This window comes from Oncorhynchus masou, chromosome 31 (genome assembly GCF_036934945.1).
Source record: "Oncorhynchus masou masou isolate Uvic2021 chromosome 31, UVic_Omas_1.1, whole genome shotgun sequence".
Taxonomy (NCBI): domain Eukaryota; kingdom Metazoa; phylum Chordata; class Actinopteri; order Salmoniformes; family Salmonidae; genus Oncorhynchus; species Oncorhynchus masou.
In genome coordinates this window covers 66,163,972-66,183,170 of record NC_088242.1, presented here as the reverse complement: position 1 = coordinate 66,183,170, position 19,199 = coordinate 66,163,972, and the positions used below count along the sequence as shown (strand labels likewise).

Genomic DNA, 19,199 nt, shown 5'->3' with positions numbered 1-19,199 from the left:
GGTTTTTAATGGTTTGATGAGCATGAAAACGATGTAAACCATATGCCATGTCCTTTTCAGTCACCAGATCTCAACCCAATTGAACACTTATGGGAGTTTCTGGAGTGGTGCCTGAGACAGTGTTTTTCCGCCACCATCAACAAAACACCAAATTATGGAATTTCTCATGGAAGAATGGTGTCGCATCCCTCCAATAGAGTTCCAGACACCTGTAGAATCTATGCCAAGGTACATTGAAGCTCTTCTGGCTCGTAGTGGCCCAACACCCTGTTAAGACACTTTATGTTGCCATTTCCTTTATTTTGGCAGTTACTTGTAACATACAGTGAGCACCAAAAGTATTGGGACAGTGACATATTTTGTTGGATGCATTTGCTGTTTGTTTTGGATGTTTGTTTTCAGATTATTTTGTTCCCAATCGAAATTAATGGTAAATAATGTATTGTGTCATTTTGGAGTCACTTTTATTGTAAATAAGAATAGAATATGTTTCTAAACACTTCTATATTAATGTGGATGCTACCACGATTTCAGTGCTGGAGTACATAGCCAAAACAACAAAAAATGTGTCGCTGTCCCAATACTTTTGGAGCTGTATTTTTGCAGTATTTGCAATTATAGGGGACTGTGTACTGTATATTCTACTGTATATGACGTGTATGTGAACAGTACTGTATGTGAATCCTTGTTTTAATCAAACATGAAGTGGGCATTATGCAATACCAACTGTATGTGTGAAACGTACAGTGTTGACAGACTCACACATGTGTTCATATTATGTGTATTGACTCATAGTATAGATAAATTAAGACAATCACAATTTACACAGACATGGTTTACTGTTAGACAGATAAAGGCCAGACAAAAAAACATACCGTGGCTGTGTGATGCACACAACCAGGGGTTGGAACCGGTTCAGGGAACTGCACAGAAAATTTGAGGAAAAAATATGTTTTTAAAGGAACAGAATCAGAACCGGGAACGAAAGTGTTCTATTCCGGAACAGAAACATTATTTTAAAATAATGGGAATCGGTTAATAACGATATTTTACATTCCGGGAATTTTTTCCTATCCCACAAAAAATTGCAACATAAGCCCTATGCAAAGCCCTCACTGTCACTCAGAAACGTATTCCAGTGTCTGCCTGCCAGCTGAAAATCTTTGCGTGTGTGTGTGTAGGCTACCTTTCCCGTCCCCTCCGAAACATAGGCTACTGTAGCTTACTGACGTTACAACCGTGATTCAGAAATTAGGGAGAGAGATTCAATTAGAGAAGAATGGATTAACTTTTTAAGGATACTGTAGTTATCACATTTCATATTGTAGTTATTAACTACAAAAAGCTAAGACGTGTTTTTATTTTAATTCTGGTGCCGCTCTGCACACACAAGCTTGTTAGCTAGCTATCTAGCAAGCTTCTCTGGTCTAACATTAAGCCAACTCACTAAAGTTCAAAGACATTCAAAGTTCCTTCATAGGTATAATTCTGTGAGCCTAATTCAGATTATGCATAACAGCAAGAATTTCCAGCGCTTCAAGTCAAGCCTCCACCTCCACCCTCGTTTTCCCGCTCCATAGCAAGCTGCTCTATCCGATTAGTTATGTAATTTAATGTAGAGCAAAAAAAAATGTTGATTTCAGAAGTTTATAAAGGAACCATTACTTTTATGGGGGTTCGAACTGGTTCAGAACTTTATTCTGCTGGTCGGATCAGTAGAAACGAAAAAAGAATGGCTCTGTTCAGAACGAAACGATGGCAATAATTTAGGTTCCAACCCCATGCACAAAACAGAACATGCCAAATTCACACTTAGGTTTGTACTGTACCATACATAGCTCTCTCACTGAGCACAACTCCCTCCTGCTCTTCTCACTGCTTTAACAGATAAGGACAGAAAGAACCGCACCATCATGCTCACCTATGTCCTTAAGAAAAGCTCAATTGCTCAACTTGTGCGGGCATGACGGAGGTTTGTCTGCGCAGGGGTGAATCACTAGCAGCAAACTCTGTCTCTCTCTCTCCGCTAATGAATGGAGATTATAGGTCTGTTAAGGCGTGGCTGGGAGGGAGCCAGCCAGTTGTTTAAGACCCAATCGAATCAAGTCATCGGCCCTCTGTGACGTGTGAGGAACGTCTCTCTCTCTTTATCTTATCATCTTGCAGGTGCCTACTTGCCCAAGCTGGTGCAGCTGAAAATTAACAACAGTATGATAACGTCAGTGGGGTAAGCGGAAAGTCCCACTCTATAGTTCTCTGTCTCTCTGTCTATTGTAGTTATGTGTTGGAATTGTCTGTTAAATAAAATAAAGCATTTTCTGCTCTGAGTATTACAAGCACTACTACTAGCAGCAATTAACAGTATAAAGGCAGGTAGCCCTAGATGCTCCATTCCTATGATAGGGGACAAAGCAGGAGACCCACTGTGTGTGGGTTTCCCATCCTCCCACAAAGAGAGCTGTAATTGGAACCAGAGCTAGTGTTGTCCCATGGGGATCTCTGTGACGCTTCACCCTGGCCTGGCTGTCTGCATCAGGAAAGGCCCAGAAGCAGAAGGCTCTGGAGGCTCGCAATGTGGTTAAGAGCTAGGCTTTGAAGACCGAGACCACTGGGTCCTGCTGGTAGGCTATGGGATAGGAACATACACAGTACAGGTGCAGTGGCTTTATTTCCACTAAGGCAGGCCGTAGGGAGCTGTAACACTAGGGCGAGGGGGAACAGCAAATCTGACTGAGGGCCTTTGTCTGTGGAGAAAGAGGATGCACCCGGCCTGTAAATCGCACAGCAGACAGACAGACAGACTGTGGCCTGTTTGCCATATCAATTTTTGCTTTAGCCAGAACCTCTGTCATTCGCATGTATAACAGCACAAAGCACACAGATTTGGCAACCAGGCAAGGCTGACAAGGTGCTGCTGGAAAAAGCCTGTTGTTGGAGGATGAAGATGAAGCCATTGTGCATCTGGGTAAGTGTTATACAGGAAGCAGAGGATGCGAGAGGAGCAGAGGAGAGAAATATCTGTGTTACATAGCCTGGATGTTCTGTAGAGGGAGCGAGGGATAAGAGAGGAGAGGGAAGGTAGAGTGATACAGGATCAAGGTATTTAAGAGAGGAAAGGAGCAGAGGGGAGATAGAGAACTGTGTGACCCACCCTGTGAGGAACAGCCAAGGGCCGGCCGGACGTGAACAGCCTCGATAGCATTTCCTGCTCTGGGCTGCAGAGGCTGATGAGGAGAGAGTGTTTGTTTGGGAGGGTGGTGGTCAGGGACAATTGAATACTGTGCCTGCTGTCAGGAGAGAAAGTAGGGAGTGTAGAGAAAGTAGGGAGTGTAGAGAAAGTAGGGAGTGTGCTTTTGGGGCTAAGGTTGAGGGGACCAGCTTTTAAAAATATACTGAAGTTGGGGACAGACCAGAAGTCATAGATAAACAAGGCTTCCAAAGGGTTTCTCATGGACCTGGGATTGGATGCGGGGACTGGGTAAGTGTGCAGAGTAGGGATAGAAAGTCCAGCGTGGTTGTGGAGAATGCAGTATGCTGACTGGGTCCTGGAGGCCTGTCGGGAGACTGTAAGGAGTGTGCTAAGGTCCAGGGTTACTCATAACAGAGGCTGGTGAGAGAGGAGTGTGCAAGGGAGGGAGGAATGGGACAGGCGGATGGAGGTGTCAAGTGGGGGCCGCTTCGGGAAAAGGGCTGGTAGGGTCCTTTCAGATGTGATTATTTTTCCTTATCGTGAATTCCAAATTTTCGGACCAATACTATGTCTTTACAACTGTTGCTATTTTATTATCGTTATTAATGGACAGGTGGCCTTTGGTCTAAAACGCAACCATTTTGGTCGCATAGGCCTATGCTCTAAATATTTCTGCTGTGCTAGCTGGAGTATTGATAATTTGGTTGGTAGCACCTAGTCTCACGTTGCCATACCATACCGCCATACCATACCTTGGCGGTCTTTAGAATTTTGTATTGCAAAAACTGTTTGAACTGGCTCCCAGTGGCAAGATTTTGATTGGATGTTACATTTTAAGAACCCTCCCCCCACACGCCCATAGAAGGGGTGCTGTGTGTTATGTGCATCACTGTTTTCTGTCCGGGTAGGACACATTTTGTAGAGTTGTTGTGTATGCTAGTTTCAAGTGTGGCCGACAGTCTGCGATTTATATTTATATTTATTGAATGTGGGTTATGCTGGTAAAGTCAAAAGTCCCAAAACATTCTAAACTGCTTTGGTGATAAACACACTTTGTGCCTTGTCTCCATAGAGCCCCACACTGGATATGTCATAATATCCATAAAACCTAGCGGTCAAACTGGGAAATGGTTCCAATCGTTCTTTCACCATTCATTTCAGAAACACTTAAAATAAGGGCTGTGTTTCATGTAGGCTTACCCTGGCATGACGTTTTAAAAACCATGTAAATCTTTTGGACAAAGTGACTTTTATCAATATATTCGGGGCTATTTACTCTCAGATTAAAACATGCTAATTAGCACAAATCAGACATCACGCAAGACTACAAATCCTCGCAAGCTTCTGCACGTTGTCTCTCAATGGCAACTTAATGAGAAACCTTCACCGGTCTTGGTGGCTCTACTACAATTGCTTCTTCCCCGCTACGCGTTCCTTCTAATTTTCTCACCGCCTCCAGATAAGAGACACGCTGGACACTCCTTACCCTTGCCACCTCATTCTCCTCCACCCTAACAGGGCATTCCAAGAATTCAAGCACATGTTAACCTCCACAGTTGCAGCATTTCCCTTCATATGGCATACAATACTCTTCCCTTCTGCACATACTTGACACATGACCAAATATTTTAGATTTATGACACTGAAGGGGCTTGTGCACAAAAGCTCTTTCAGGGTATCTCATGAATCCTAACTTTATATGAGAAGGGAGAGACTCTTCATCAAAGAACAGTAGCATGGATGAAGTGAACTTCTTTTCTCCGTCCATCGTACAGGTCAATCAACGTGCACCAACCACTCCATCGATGTCTTCAGTAATATCCTCTACCTTTGTTTCTTGCGTCACCCCAGAAATAACCCCCTTGATAGGCTCCCTGCTACGAAAACCCACGCAGGAAACATTCCACTCCAATATATTTTTTGAGTCTTAACACTCGCGTCTTCTGCTCCAAAGACACAAAAAAAATCTTGTGACTCTCACCGACTCCACACTTTCTTCCAACACATTCCAGATTTTCCTGGATACGTTAAACGGATTTCTCAAGTAGCATTCATCCAAAACCCTGACACTGACCAAAAACAAGTCTAGTGGTTTCCTATTTTCCAACACAGCTTTACTTCTCGTTTCCCGTCTTCTTCGCCACTGTCACCCACTCATTCTCACTCCGTACTATTAGCTTCACTCGACTCACTAGCAGTTTCAAACAAAACCCTTCTGCAATCATCCTTCCGTAATCCTAGCTACCTGAACTATTTCCCTGTTTGTCCGCTAGGTTTTATGGGTGTTATGACTCATGCAGTGGTACTCTATTCGTCCACATGGCTGCGCTTTACTACCACAGGTAAAATCTTGACGATTGCCCATTATTTCACCGTAGTAAGGACCCGAATAAACAAAGTGAGTGGGAGAACCTATTAAAGTAAGTCAATGTTACTTTTTATTTTTTATTTTATTTTTTTACAGTGCTAGTAGTAGGCCACTTTGTAGGCTAACGCAACTGAGCTGCTAGCAAATGTTACACATTGTTTATCTACGTGAATTAAATGTCATCAGCTAGCTAACTTTCTATTAGCTAGCGATCTTGATGTAATTATTGTAAATGAAAACAGTCTCCAAATGCTTTTGTAGAAAGCAGTCATGAAATGAAGAGGGTGAAATTGCAGCTCCAACTGTCAGAAAAGGGAGAGTGTAGGCTACTGGATAGCGCAGGTAACTTTGTGGGAGAACATTATGAAAACATGCTCCAGTTCCAGACCCGAGAGAGAAAAACCTTGAGGACAGAGAGATAATAGCAACATAATATTCAGTGCGGTCTAATTTGAGTATAATGAAGCCTGTTTCTTTGTGATGTTTTCTGTCCTCAGATAAAGAAAGCCTGTGTTTGCAAATGAAGAGAAGGGTCCTAATGAATGTTCAAAAAGACTAATGGTGCATTTCCACACATGATTTACACCAGTGTTTTACCCATAAGGCTCAGACTTTTCGGTTTCCATCTACACGGGCCAGCACCCGTGTGCCACTGGGCCATGTCTCTGGTGGACCTGCTCTCACTTGGGGCCAAAGCCAAGCCACTGGTACTTTGCAGTTTAATTTACATAGCAAAGGCTAATTGTGAACTAACACCTCACAAACCAACTTTGTATACCAGCTGTATTTTTGTATACAAAATGTTGATAACATAGGTAGGCCTACCTATATGCCATGAGTTATGTGTAGGCCTACTTATGTTAGCACAGGTTGTATACAAATATACAGTTAAACATCTCACACAATGTATAAACCTATTACAATTGGGGCAGGCAAACCCTGCTGGAGGTCTTCTGGGTGTGCAAGATTCTGTTTCAGCCCAGCAATATTACACCTGATTCAACTTATCAAACCCAAGGAGTTGACAATCAAGTGTGCTATTTCTGGGCTGTAACAGAAGTTTAGTCACCCAGTAGAACAGGGATCAGTGGAGCAAGGTTGTGCTATCGCTGGTATGGTGTTTTTTCTTTTGTTCACCTGAAATGATGCTTTAGTAATATTAGTCTACTCCTGAATGATCTATTGTTGTTTTCACTAAGATGTCTAATCTTAACATACAAGTTATCTTATTTGTACATTTTATAGTGATGAAGGGTTGATTCTTTCAAGGGAAGTGTTTTAACTTGTTTTAATTGTTAAACTATTTTATTCAAATGAACTAGTGTCAATGTTGATTAATCGCATATCACAATCCTGCAATAAAGAGGGGAAGGGCTTCTGTCTCTGTGTCTGTTTCCGTGTTGTATTCTCAAATGAACATTTCCTTTTTGTCTAGTAGTTGAACAAATTGTTTTCAGATGGTCATACCAAAAATCATTTTGCTATTTGATTTTGAATTGTAAGACCCCTTGAAGTATCAAAAAATGTATTTAAAAAATATTTGTTGAAAACAATGTTTGGACCTTACTGCTGTTAGACCATACAAGTGCATTGAATAACAGATTCACAACATGGAACAACAAAAGGAAGTTTGTTATGAAGTGTCTGTCCTATATCTGAGAGATATAAGAAAGACCAGGAAATATATACATATTTTTTTACATGTATTTAGCCACTTATTTTTGGCACTAAATAGTCTAAGCCCTGTCGAAGCTGGGCAGGGGGTTCTACTAAGCTATTTAGAATAGCAAGATATTTTGAATTTTAAGACCCCTTGAAGTATCAAAAATAATTATATACAGCACCAATCAGAAGTTTGGACACACCTCATTCCAGGGTTTTTCTTATTTTTTAAAAACTATTTTTACTATTTTCTACATTGTACATTGTAGAATAATAGTGAACACATCAAAACTATGGAATCATGTAGTAACCAAAAAAGTGTTAAACAAATCAAAATATATTTTATATTTGCGATTCTTCAAAGTAGCCACCCTTTGCCTTGATGACAGCTTTGCACACTCTTGGCAACTTTTGTATCATAACAAAATGTGTAGGAAGGGAAGGGGTCTGAATACTTTCCAAATGCACTGTAGGTGGATGCCATGGATTGAGACACATCCAATGCAAAAAGAAAAACACATCTCTAGCTTAAACTGATGCATTTTTATGGGGATTTTTTTATTATGCTAATTATATTCCTGTGGGTGAGTGGACATCGACCGTAGGGGGTTTTAAGTGCCGACATAACATTGGTTAGTGCAAATCCAACCTTTAAAATGTAGGTACAGTATGAAAATAATATTAGTCAATAATATCCTTTTTTTATTAACATTTTGTTGGCTTTATAATCATGAGTAATTGAACTATACTGAACAAAAATATGAACACAATTTCAAAGCTTTTACTGAGTTACAGTTCATATAAGGAAATCAGTAAATTCAAATAAATTCATTAGGCCCTAATTTATGGATTTCACATGAATGGGAATATAGATATGCATCTATTGGCTACAGATACCTTTAAGAAAAGGTAGGCGCGTGGATCAGAAAACCAGTCAGTATCTGGTGTGACCATTATTTGCCTCATGCAGCTTAACACATCTCCTTCGCATAGAGTTGATCAGGCTGTTGATTGTGGCCTGTGGAATGTTGTTCCACTCCTCTTCAAAGGCTGTGTGGGGCTGTGTGAAGTTTCTGGATATTGGCGGGAACTGGAACATGCCGTCATACCTGTCGATCCAGAGCATCCCAAACATGCTCAATGGGTGATATGTCTGGTGAGTATGCAGGCCATGGAACAACTGGGACATTTTCAGCCTCAATGAATTGTGTACAGATCCTTGCATTATCATGCTGAAACATGAGGTGCTGGCGGCGAATAAATTACACGACAATGCGCCTCAGGATGTCGTCACGGTATTTCTGAGTTCAAATTGGCATCGATAAAATGCAATTGTGTTTGTTGTCCGTAGCTTATCCCTGCCCATACCATAACCCCACCACCACCATGGGGCACTCTGTTCACACCGTTGACATCAGCAAATCGCTCGCCCCAAAAGACACCATACACGTGGTCTGCGGTTGTAAGGTCGGTTGGACGTACTGCCAAATTCCCTAACACGATGATGAAGATGGCTTATGGTAGAGAAATTAACATAAAATTCTCTGGCAACAGCTCTGGTGGACAATCCTGCAGTCAGCATGCCAATTGCACGCTCCATCACAACTTGAGAAATCTGGCATTGTGTTGTGTGACAAAACTGCACATTTTAGAGTGGCCTTTTATTGTCCCCATTACGAAGGTGCACTTGTGTAATGATCATACTGTTTAATCAGCTTCTTGATATGCCACACTTGTCAGGTGGATGGTTTTTCTTGGCAAAGGAGAAATGCTTGGGATGTAAACAAATTTGTGCACACAGGTTCCTTGACTAACCTGTACCCCCACACATTTACTCGGTACCAGGCCCCCTGTATTCTGTGTTACTTGTTATCTTTACTTTATTTCATTTTGGAAATATTTTCTTAACTCTATTTCTTGAACTGCACTGTTGGTTAGGGGCTTGTAAGTAAGCATTTCAAGTATTCGGCACGTGACATATCTTTTTGTGTGTATGGAACATTTCTGGGATCTTTTATTTGAAACATGGGACCAACACTTTACATGTGGCATTTATATTTTTTGTTCAGTGTAGCTAGTTATACCTAGGTAGCTTACAACGTCAGTTGACTTTTAATAATAATATATCCCTTTTCTCAAAAAGTACTTCATTGTGGCAAGCTTCTTCTTGGCCCTAAATGCTAGCCTGCACAGCCAAATATCACTCCAGAAAAAAAAATATACATATATTGATATGGCCAGCGTTGTAGACCATTTCTCCCTTCTTGCCGCAGCTTTAGCTAATCTCGAAATATCAGAAATGCAGCGAAAACCAGCGTGCTGCAAGCGTTCTAAAAAATGTGCTTGTTGACTAAAAGTGCTTGTTTTTAGTCCAAAAAAATCATACGTCACTACTCTGGTGAGGACCTTTGGCAAGGCATTTGATTGGTTTGACGTGTTACGAGTCGTCACTGATTAACACTCAGGTTTCTCGTTTTACAGATAGCAAAATTAAGGAGGCTTTTATATTATTTAAAAAATTGCCTCCTATTGGTTCAGGCCAGGGACCAATCACAATGTGAACACAACACAAAACATAATTTGATTGGTCAGATTGTGGCAACTCATTTACCAATGAGGGGATTCAATTATCTGGCTCGGGTTACCCCGGTGAAAGGAGTTTGCAGCGGTTGAAAAGTGATTGCATTAGTTTTGGAGGCGATGTTATGATACTAATAGTTTGTCGAGCCTGGTGGTTAGTAGGGTTGTGGCTACCAGTACAGCTCCATCTAGTTGTCACATTGGGGATAACAGTTGTGGACAACTGTAGCATTTTAGCTAAGCCTAACCCAAAACCTTTTCCTAACCTTAACCTCATTTTCCTAACCAGCTACGTAATGTCACTTCTGTACGTAGCTGTGTTAGGCTTAGCTAAAATGCTACAGTTGTCAACAAACCATCAGTATCATCACAGGGGCTCCAGGGGATGAGCTTCAAAACATGATTCATATAGGCTAAATACCTTTAAATCAATCTATTACCCTGGTGCTCGTTTTAAAAGTTGGGTACAACAGTGCTACTAGTATCAATGAACAAAGCCCTGCCGGTAGCCTTTTTCCCTCCTGATGTTCTGTTGTGACAATTCCACCCTTGCCTCTGGATCATGGCTGTGTAGGGACCTGGGAACCACGCTGTCTCACCTTCAGGTGCTGTGGATATCTCACTGCAGCCTGGCAGACCTGGATGGTGTCCCCTCCTCCTCTCTCGAGTTTGTAGTGGAAAACCTTTGCAGTGTACCATCATGAACGACAGTCTACAAGACCTGTTACTCCACCTGGCTTCTATCCACCTCGTTCAACCTTTGTTGAACCTCACAGTGACGTTTTATGTATTTGACTATGTAAATGTTGAGTTCCACTAAACCTGAGCCTGTGTTGGTATGTCCTCTCCCTACGCTAGGAGCTGTATGTGGCCTACAACAGATTGTCGGACCTGAGTCAGTTGAGCATGCTGGAGAATCTACAGCTGTTGGACCTGGAAGGGAATGATGTGAATGACCTGTTGCAGGTGCAGTACCTGGGCCCTCCCAACTCTGCACGCTCACCCTAGAGGGAAACCCTGCCTGTATGCACCCCCACCCTAATGCCACACAGGTATTTGCGCACACTCCTAACCCTCACCACAATCACAATCATGTGTATTATTGTATATATTACTGAATCTGGATTTTAGATACTCCAAGATATGTGTGTGTGTGTGTGTGTGTGTGTGTGTGTGTGTGTGTGTGTGTGTGTGCGTGTGCGTGTGCGTGTGTGTGTGTGTGTGTGTGTGTGTGTGCGTCCAGGCATGGGGGTTGTGACTGTTTGAGTCTGGTAATGAAATTATCCAGAATGACTGTGCTACCATGGCTCTGCATGCTGGGCTCAGGCTGTGAGTCATACTCTCCACAATGTCCCCCATATGGGCCCAGATGATAATGTCCGCATCAGGCAGAACAGGGTGGGACTGGAGAGCAGGGGACAGGGAATTGGTGTTCAGAGCAAAACAGGCTTTGCTTGTGTAAGTAGGGATGGTACAAGCTGTGGTGATAGTTAGTATAAACATTGCTCAACTAGGCAGGGTGGAAAATATACTCTCTTTAGCACAGGTGTTGATATGGGAATGAGCCCATATTAAAGTGGTATATTAAGGTTTCACTATAATGACGTGATGCAGTGTTGAAGTGGTATGAATGGATGAGTGAATGTTTATTTTTGACCCACCCAACCAGCAGCAGGAATTAGGAAACTGGGGCAGTGAGGGAGGGAACGCTGTCCTGAATATGCATTAGGCTTGGTCCAAGCTCTGAGAGAGGGGTCCTTGAGTTTGCTTTTTTTTTTCTTTTCTAGACTCTATACCCTTGGTGGAGCACAGAAAGTGCAGCTCTCTCTTTTTCTTCTCTCTCCTTCCCCTCGGTTTCGCCTCTCTCTTGTCTCTTTCCCTCTCTTTCCCCTCTCTCTCTGTTGGTTGGTGAAGGGTGAGAGTACTCCGCTCTAATTTAATCTCTTAGCAGCAGCATAGTGCATTTACTGGTCTCTCTCCCTCCTCGCTCTCCTCAGTGCTGTCTCCCAGTGCTGATAAAGGACCAGAACACTGTACAAAGTGCAGATTATTGCCATTATTAGCACTCAGAACCATTTTCTTTGTCTCCTCCTTTGAACAGAAGTTACACTCATTGTGGCTTAAAGCTCTTCTAACAGGGCTATGTTCTTTTACAGTATGTTATTCTGGTGTTAAGTGGTGTGTTTGGCGTTGAAAGGATAACTTTGAAAGGTTGGACATTCCTTGGCCTTAATCGACCATGAAAATCACAACCAAAGCACAACATTGGACCCTTTATGAAATCACCTATCATATTTGTATCACCTAACATACTGAATCGACTGTGTAGTTCAGAGGTAGGCAACTCTGCTTCTCCAGGGCTGCACTGGATGCATTTATTCAAGCCCTGTTTTAACACACCTAGCCTAATTCAACCTGTCATCTGCTTATATGGACCTCGATTAGTTGAATGAGGTGTAAGTGCTGGGCTGGAACAAAAGCCTGCACATACTGCAGCCCTCCAGGACTAGACTTTCCCCACCCTCCATGTAGTACCCTTTGACTGAGCTGGTCTTCTGCAACTGAAAGTAGTTGGAGTGGATCTGTTAGCGTTTCTTTTTTTATGTGCGGGATCTCTTCCTTCAAGGTACCCTCTCGTTTCTTCATCCTGCCTTCTTTCCCTAGTTCAAGGAGGAAAAGGGTTACTGCTACCGGTTGGCGGTAAGGGAGCTGGTCCCACAGCTGCATTACCTAGACTACATGTGTGCAGAGGAGAAGGCAGGGCCTGGCTGCACCAGCTCCATGGGGGAAGACTGGGCCCTGCTCAGAGAGTCCATCAAAGACGGCAGCTGTGTAGAGATGGCACAGGGTGTGTGTGTGTGTGTGTCTTTTTGCTTCCATAAGGCCATTAATACTACTCTGTATTGTACTCTTCTATATGTTCCCTCTTCCCTGTCTGGCCATAGAGGAGAGAGCAGCCAGTGTGAGTGCCTACTCCAGACCCAGCTCTGGCCAGCGCCTAGCTAACAGCCTCTCCAGTTCCCATCCCTCCAGTCGACCGGTCAGTGCCAGGCCCCTCTCAGCAGTTTACTCCAGACCCCTTTCTAGGTCGTTACCCTTATCAGGGGCTGGATCCAGAGCCTTCTCTCCTTCCGGGTCCAGATCCGGTTCTGCTGATGCAGGTCCAGCCTCTGTGGACCCAGACGCTAGCGTTCTGACGCACGGTGAGATACTGTATCGGTGTCCTTAGCACTGAAAGCCCTACCATGTCCACATACAAGGCCCCACTTTTAGTAACTGAATATGGCCCATATAGTGAACCAGGCTTATTGTTTTGTATCCTTCTTGTGTGTTATTCAACAGTTTCTAATGTATTTGACTTATTTTCAAAAAGTAGCATCCAAATGTATAATTAGTCAACACTGCCACCATGAGGACATGTTGTAACAGGGTCTGAAGATTCATCATCATGTCGTTTTAAATCAGCGATCATTGATTTTCTGACCCCAGAAATCAGGCATACTATGCCTTTATCCAGTTTCATAATTTCCCATGTTGTGACAATCCCGTCCCTGATTAGCTGTCCTCCACAGTAATTCAATGTTTTTTGTTTCTCTCCAGGTGCAGGGAAGATCTTGTTCTGTGGGAACCCTGTCCAGGCCCTCAGAGCCAGGCGACAGAAGATGAGGGTATGTTGACCCATCAGTGGGGAGAAACTGTAGATACTGAGTTCTTACTCATCTCTGGCACATTGACCACCACAGCAGAGATTTGACAGTTTTCCAGCGCCAATGGAAGGTGGCCCAGAGTGAAGGTGGAATAGTTATGTGTTGTGACAGACCATTATGTCTGGGTGACGTTGCCCCCCCGTCTCTCTAATGTGATGTCAGGATGAACAGAAGGAGATAATTATCTGAGAGAGGAGGGGAGGGTGATGGAGCGATGCAGCTGTGGCCCAGGTGACATGACAGATGGAGCTCCCTGCCAACGTCCGACGATCTGTCATCTCTACACACTCTGTCACTTTCTCTCTCTGTTCTTCACTGTATTTCTTCCTCTGCCTCATCCATATTCTATATCTTCTCACCATTCCTGTCCCTCTATCCCTCCCTCTGATTCCCTCTCTCTATTCCCCTTACCCTCCTATCTCCAACCTCATCCATCTCTCTCCCTCCCTATGCAGGTGCCACCCCCACCTCTGTGTAAAGCTCTGTCTAACTTCATAATGTCTCCCTGCCTCTCTCTCCCTACCTTTGTATGCAGACTGCGGCCCCCTCACCTGTGTCCACTCCGAGCGCCCCACCCCTCCATGTTTTGGAGCACACATATGACCTTTCAGGGCAGGACGGACACCAGCTCAGGGCCTGGAGGGAACAGCATAACATGTACTGACCACTTAGTCCTGTGTCAGTCAGCCAGCCACTCTGAACTGACTTTTCACTCTTTTCTATGACTGTGTTCCAGACGTCTATTAGCCATGGAGAGGGATGGCCTCAGATACTGACCATCCTCCACAGTGATGAAGAGAAGGATGATGAAGGAAGTCTCAGCATTTTCAGTGGCGAGGAGGAGGTGTGTGGAAAAAGAGACGGGTCGAGTCACTGGGCAAACACTGGCTCGCCAGACTTACCTTTCCAGTCCCCCTCTTCAGGTGAGTCTCTCTCACCTGTGGTTTACAAGGCCATCAAACATGTCAAACCTATTCAGTATATAAAATATAAAACCAAGAAACCTAAATATAAATCCAAGGATTTTAACACAGAATAACTTGAAATCACACTACCACAATGCAACATCAAATGTTCTCTAGTAAACTATGCTTCATTTACAGATGTTTCAGATAAAAGTCAAATCCCTTGAGGTGGCCTGTATCTCCCTGTCCTCTGAATCCACTCTGACGCCCTCTCCCCCTCAAAACGCCACATCAGACCCTGGTGGCCGGAGGGTGACAGAGCTGCGAGCGCGCAGACTGAGGCTTAGTGGTGGGTTGGCTGAGGGCTGGGACTGCTGTAAAGCCTACTGACGACCACACAGAGCTAGGGCCAATTAGAGGAGACCCAGGCTTGAGGAACCAAGGGCTCCAGGAGTCTGTGAGGCCCAAAGTCCCCCTGCTTCCCCAGGATACTCACCACCTGCCACACAGGCCAGCCTTCATCCCCCTAGTCCAAGGGCTCAGGTCACCGACAGGCGGAGCTTCTGTGCAGTCCAACAACGGGCATCAACCAATCACCTCATGCAGACCACCAGAGAGGATGGCCATCATGTTTAGGGAAGAGGACCCTGGGGGCAGGATTACATCCAACAATCACCTGAAGAGTGGAACATGGGATTTAAGTGTGATCTTCCTATCTCAATGTTTTGACTCCCTCTGCTGGACAGTTAGAGAATAATTTGCATCCCTCTTTTCTTTCCCAGCTCAGAATTGTACAGTACTGACACTGATCTCACAGTGCCTTTACTGAGGACAACAGCCCTTGTAGGGGGAGGCACAGTCCCAAAATTCCATTTTTGTTTTATCAAGGCAACGGTGTGCTTAAGGACCATGTGGACGCCTCCGAGCGGTCAGATAGGCTGTTTGGAGTGTTCATCCGACTGGATTAAAAAAAGTTATAATAATGTCCCCCCAACTTCTAAAACCAAAGTTGTGCCCCTGATCATAGCAAAAGTAATGAAGACATCACATGGAGGTTTCTAAATGAAATAGTGTATGTGTGCATATAATCAGACTGTGTCAGAGTGCTTTAGGCTAGTACTAACACTACTGGAGCTTTTTCAGAATATTTGGAAAAAGTTAGTTGGCCAGTGTTCCTGCTTAGAGAAATACCCCTGAGCTGCTGGATCAGGACCAGTGCTATTGTGAAGCTTACAATGGAAAGGTCAGGACCAGTGAGGAAAACTGATCCTAAATCAGTTTCTAAGGGTTCAATATAATTTAATTGCTGTTGGTTTTGACTAGAGAAACTCTGTGACACCTTCCTCTTCATGTGGTGTCCCATGTCGACAACAGGTGAACAATTTTAACCAAGCTGACATATTTGAGCAAGCCCAATCCTGTTCCGGGAGACCGGGAATCCACACACATACACACTCACACCACAAACTGAGGGCCTGATTCCAGTCCACATGTCTGTCAGTTCTGCTTCACTGCTGTCTCAGGCAACAGGACATAATTAAAGGAGCAATAGAATAACAAAACATTGTCTGTCATCACAACCACAGACTACTGTTAGATGACTTACTACCACTGAAGACTTGTGTGGGATTAATGGATACACAGAAACACAGAAAATACCATACGAAGGTGCATGTTTCAACCATGAGACTGTCCTTACATAACAAGAAGAAGCTGTTGGTTTGACTTGCCTGAATAACCTAATGCATTTTGCTGCCTCCTGTCTGAGCCCATCTGTGCAGCCGTTTCCCAACATGCACCTGTGCTTTCACCAGCCATGTCTCACATGATCTGTATAGCTGGCACCCTGTTGGGCCTTCTCAACTGCAATGCCTACTTACTGCTCATTTCATTTAATTCTCTGAGGTTAACACTCTTAGCAAAGGGCAATCATCCACACTGCCTGCTAGTGATGAGAGAGAGACAGAGAGAGAGATGGAGAGAGAGAGAGAGAGAGAGAGAGAGAGAGAGAAAGTGTGAGAGAGAGAGAAAGTGAGAGAGAGAGAGAAAGAATGAGAGAGAGAGAGAAAGAATGAGAGAGAGAGAGAAATAGTGTGAGAGAGAGAGAGATCTATGCAGCAGACAGCTGGAGAGGGAGGCTCAGTCAGGGGTCCAGGTAGTAGGCTCATTTAACATGTTTAGAATTTGACTGTGGAAAGACAGACTACCACTTGGTGGTGACTGACTGGAATCTGGATTGTAGAGAGCTTGGCCCTGCTCACCAGTCATTAGTCTGTAACCAACCACGTGCACTAAATGTAGTCTGCAGGTTGTATATCTACTCTCCCACCATTACGCCACACACTGAAGTCTACCAGCGTTATCATTAAACGAGAAAATACCTTCACCACTATACAAGGCTGCTATTTGTAACCAGCTCACCACTACATGAAGATGACAGACCACATAGTAAAGGGCCTGGTAACATGCTGTCAGGGTGTGGGTACATTGGTTGGACCCTTCTGCCCCTGGGTTACTGTGAATGGAACACTATCAACCTTTTTGTTGGGAGATGATTGACACTGTTGGTATGACAGCAGGTGGAAGATGCTTTTTCTCTGATATCAAATTAAAAAGTAAATTATACCACCACACCACTCCTCCCCAAATCTGCCTCTTGATTCCCAAGAGATATCTTTCAACAGAACATTGCTCTTTAGAGGGTGGAGGAAGAGTGTTTCGGCTCAAGTCCAATTAAAAAAGTAAACAGTACTAATTATAATGTCACCCCGTTTACCAGACATCTGAAACGCAAACAAGTGGATGGATGTTTATCGTATCATGGTTTTTTTTAGATTCTTTCTTAGAAGTAAACGATCTTATTAGGAGTCTCTGAGAGGAGATGGGGACACCTCATTCCTAGCTTCAGTGGACATGTGGCATGCAAATATAAACCGCCGTTCTTACACTGAAAACAACATACCTATAGTGACGGCCCACACATAGAATAACTGAACACAGAATATCTATGGGCCCATACAAGTTTGGTACTAGGGGGTAACTAGCCCCCCCTAAGAACAATGTATAATTGCTGACACAGAAAAGCAACGTTCGGACAAAAAAATTGTATGTGGATGAAGGTCATGTTTAGGCAAATAAACTATAAATGGAAATAAATTACTATTGTTTACACTTTAGTTATTTTATGAAATGTTGTTCTTAGAAAAAAAATTAAGTCCCGGGGTAACTGCCCCCCCACCAACACACTCATCCAACATATTACATTTTTCTCTCTGAACAAGTGGATTATTTATCTTAAGGCTTTCCTACTTGTACTGTATATTTAAAAAAATATATATAGTGGGGCAAAAAATGATTTTTAATGAATTTATTTGCAAATTATGGTGGAAAATAAGTATTTGGTCAATAACAAAAGTTTATCTCAATACTTTGTTATATACCCTTTGTTGGCAATGACAGAGGTCAAACGTTTTCTGTAAGTCTTCACAAGGTTTCACACACTTTTGCTGGTATTTTGGCCCATTCCTCCATGCTGATCTCCTCTAGAACAGTGATGTTTTGGGGCTGTTGCTGGGCAACACGGACTCTCAACTCCCTCCAAAGATTTTCTATGGGGTTGAGATCTGGAGACTGGCTAGGCCACTCCAGGACCTTGAAATGCTTCTTACGAAGCCACTCCTTCGTTGCCCGGGTGGTGTGTTTGGGATCATTGTCATGCTGAAAGACCCAGCCAAGTTTCATCTTCAATGCCCTTGCTGATAGGAGGTTTTCACTCAAAATCTCACGATACATGGCCCCATTCATTCTTTCCTTTACACGGATCAGTCGTCCTGGTCCCTTTGCAGAAAAACAGCCCCAAAGTGTGATCTTTCCACCCCCATGCTTCACGGTAGGTATGGTGTTCTTTGGATGCAACTCAGCATTCTTTGTCCTCCAAACACAACAAGTTGAGTTTTTACCAAAAAGTTATATTTTTGTTTCATCTGACCATATGACATTCTCCCAATCTTCTTCTGGATCATCCAAATGCTCAAGCAAACTTCAGACGGGCGTGGACATGTACTGGCTTAAGCAGGGGGACACGTCTAGCACTGCATGATTTTGAGTTCCAGGCGGCGTAGTGTGTTACTGATGGTAGGCTTTATTACTTTGTTACTTTGGTCCCAGCTCTCTGCAGGTCATTCACAAGGTCCCCCCGTGTGGTTCTGGGATTTTTGCTCACCGTTCTTGTGATCATTTTGACCCCACGGGGTGAGATCTTGCGTGGAGCCCCAGATCGAGGGAGATTGTCAGTGGTCTTGTATATCTTCCATTTCCTAATAATTGCTACCATAGTTGATTTCTTCAAACCAAGCTGCTTACCTATTGCAGATTCAGTCTTCCCAGCCTAGTGCAGGTCTACAATTTTGTTTCTGGTGTCCTTTGACAGCTCTTTGGTCTTGGCCATAGTGGAGTTTGGAGTGTGACTGTTTGAGGTTGTGGACAGGTGTCTTTTATACTGATAACAAGTTCAAACAGGTGCCACTAATACAGGTAACGAGTGGAGGACAGAGGAGCCTCTTAAAGAAGAAGTTAGAGGCCTGTGAGAGCCAGAAATATTGCTTGTTTGTAGGTGACCAAATACTTATTTTCCACCATAATTTGCAAATAAATTCATTAAAAATCCTACAATGTGATTTTCTGGATTTTTTCAAATCATTTTGTCTGTCATAGTTGAAGTGTACCTATGATGAAAATTACAGGCTCTCTCATCTTTTTAAGTGGGAGAACTTGCACAATTGGTTGCT

At 43.4% G+C, this 19,199-nt stretch overlaps 1 pseudogene; it reads left to right on the top strand.

Annotated features, from left to right (window-relative positions):
* The first annotated feature begins 1,963 nt into the window (after positions 1–1,963).
* LOC135524986 (leucine-rich repeat-containing protein 56-like) lies at positions 1,964–15,048 on the top strand (annotated as a pseudogene).
* The last annotated feature ends 4,151 nt before the right edge of the window (positions 15,049–19,199 follow it).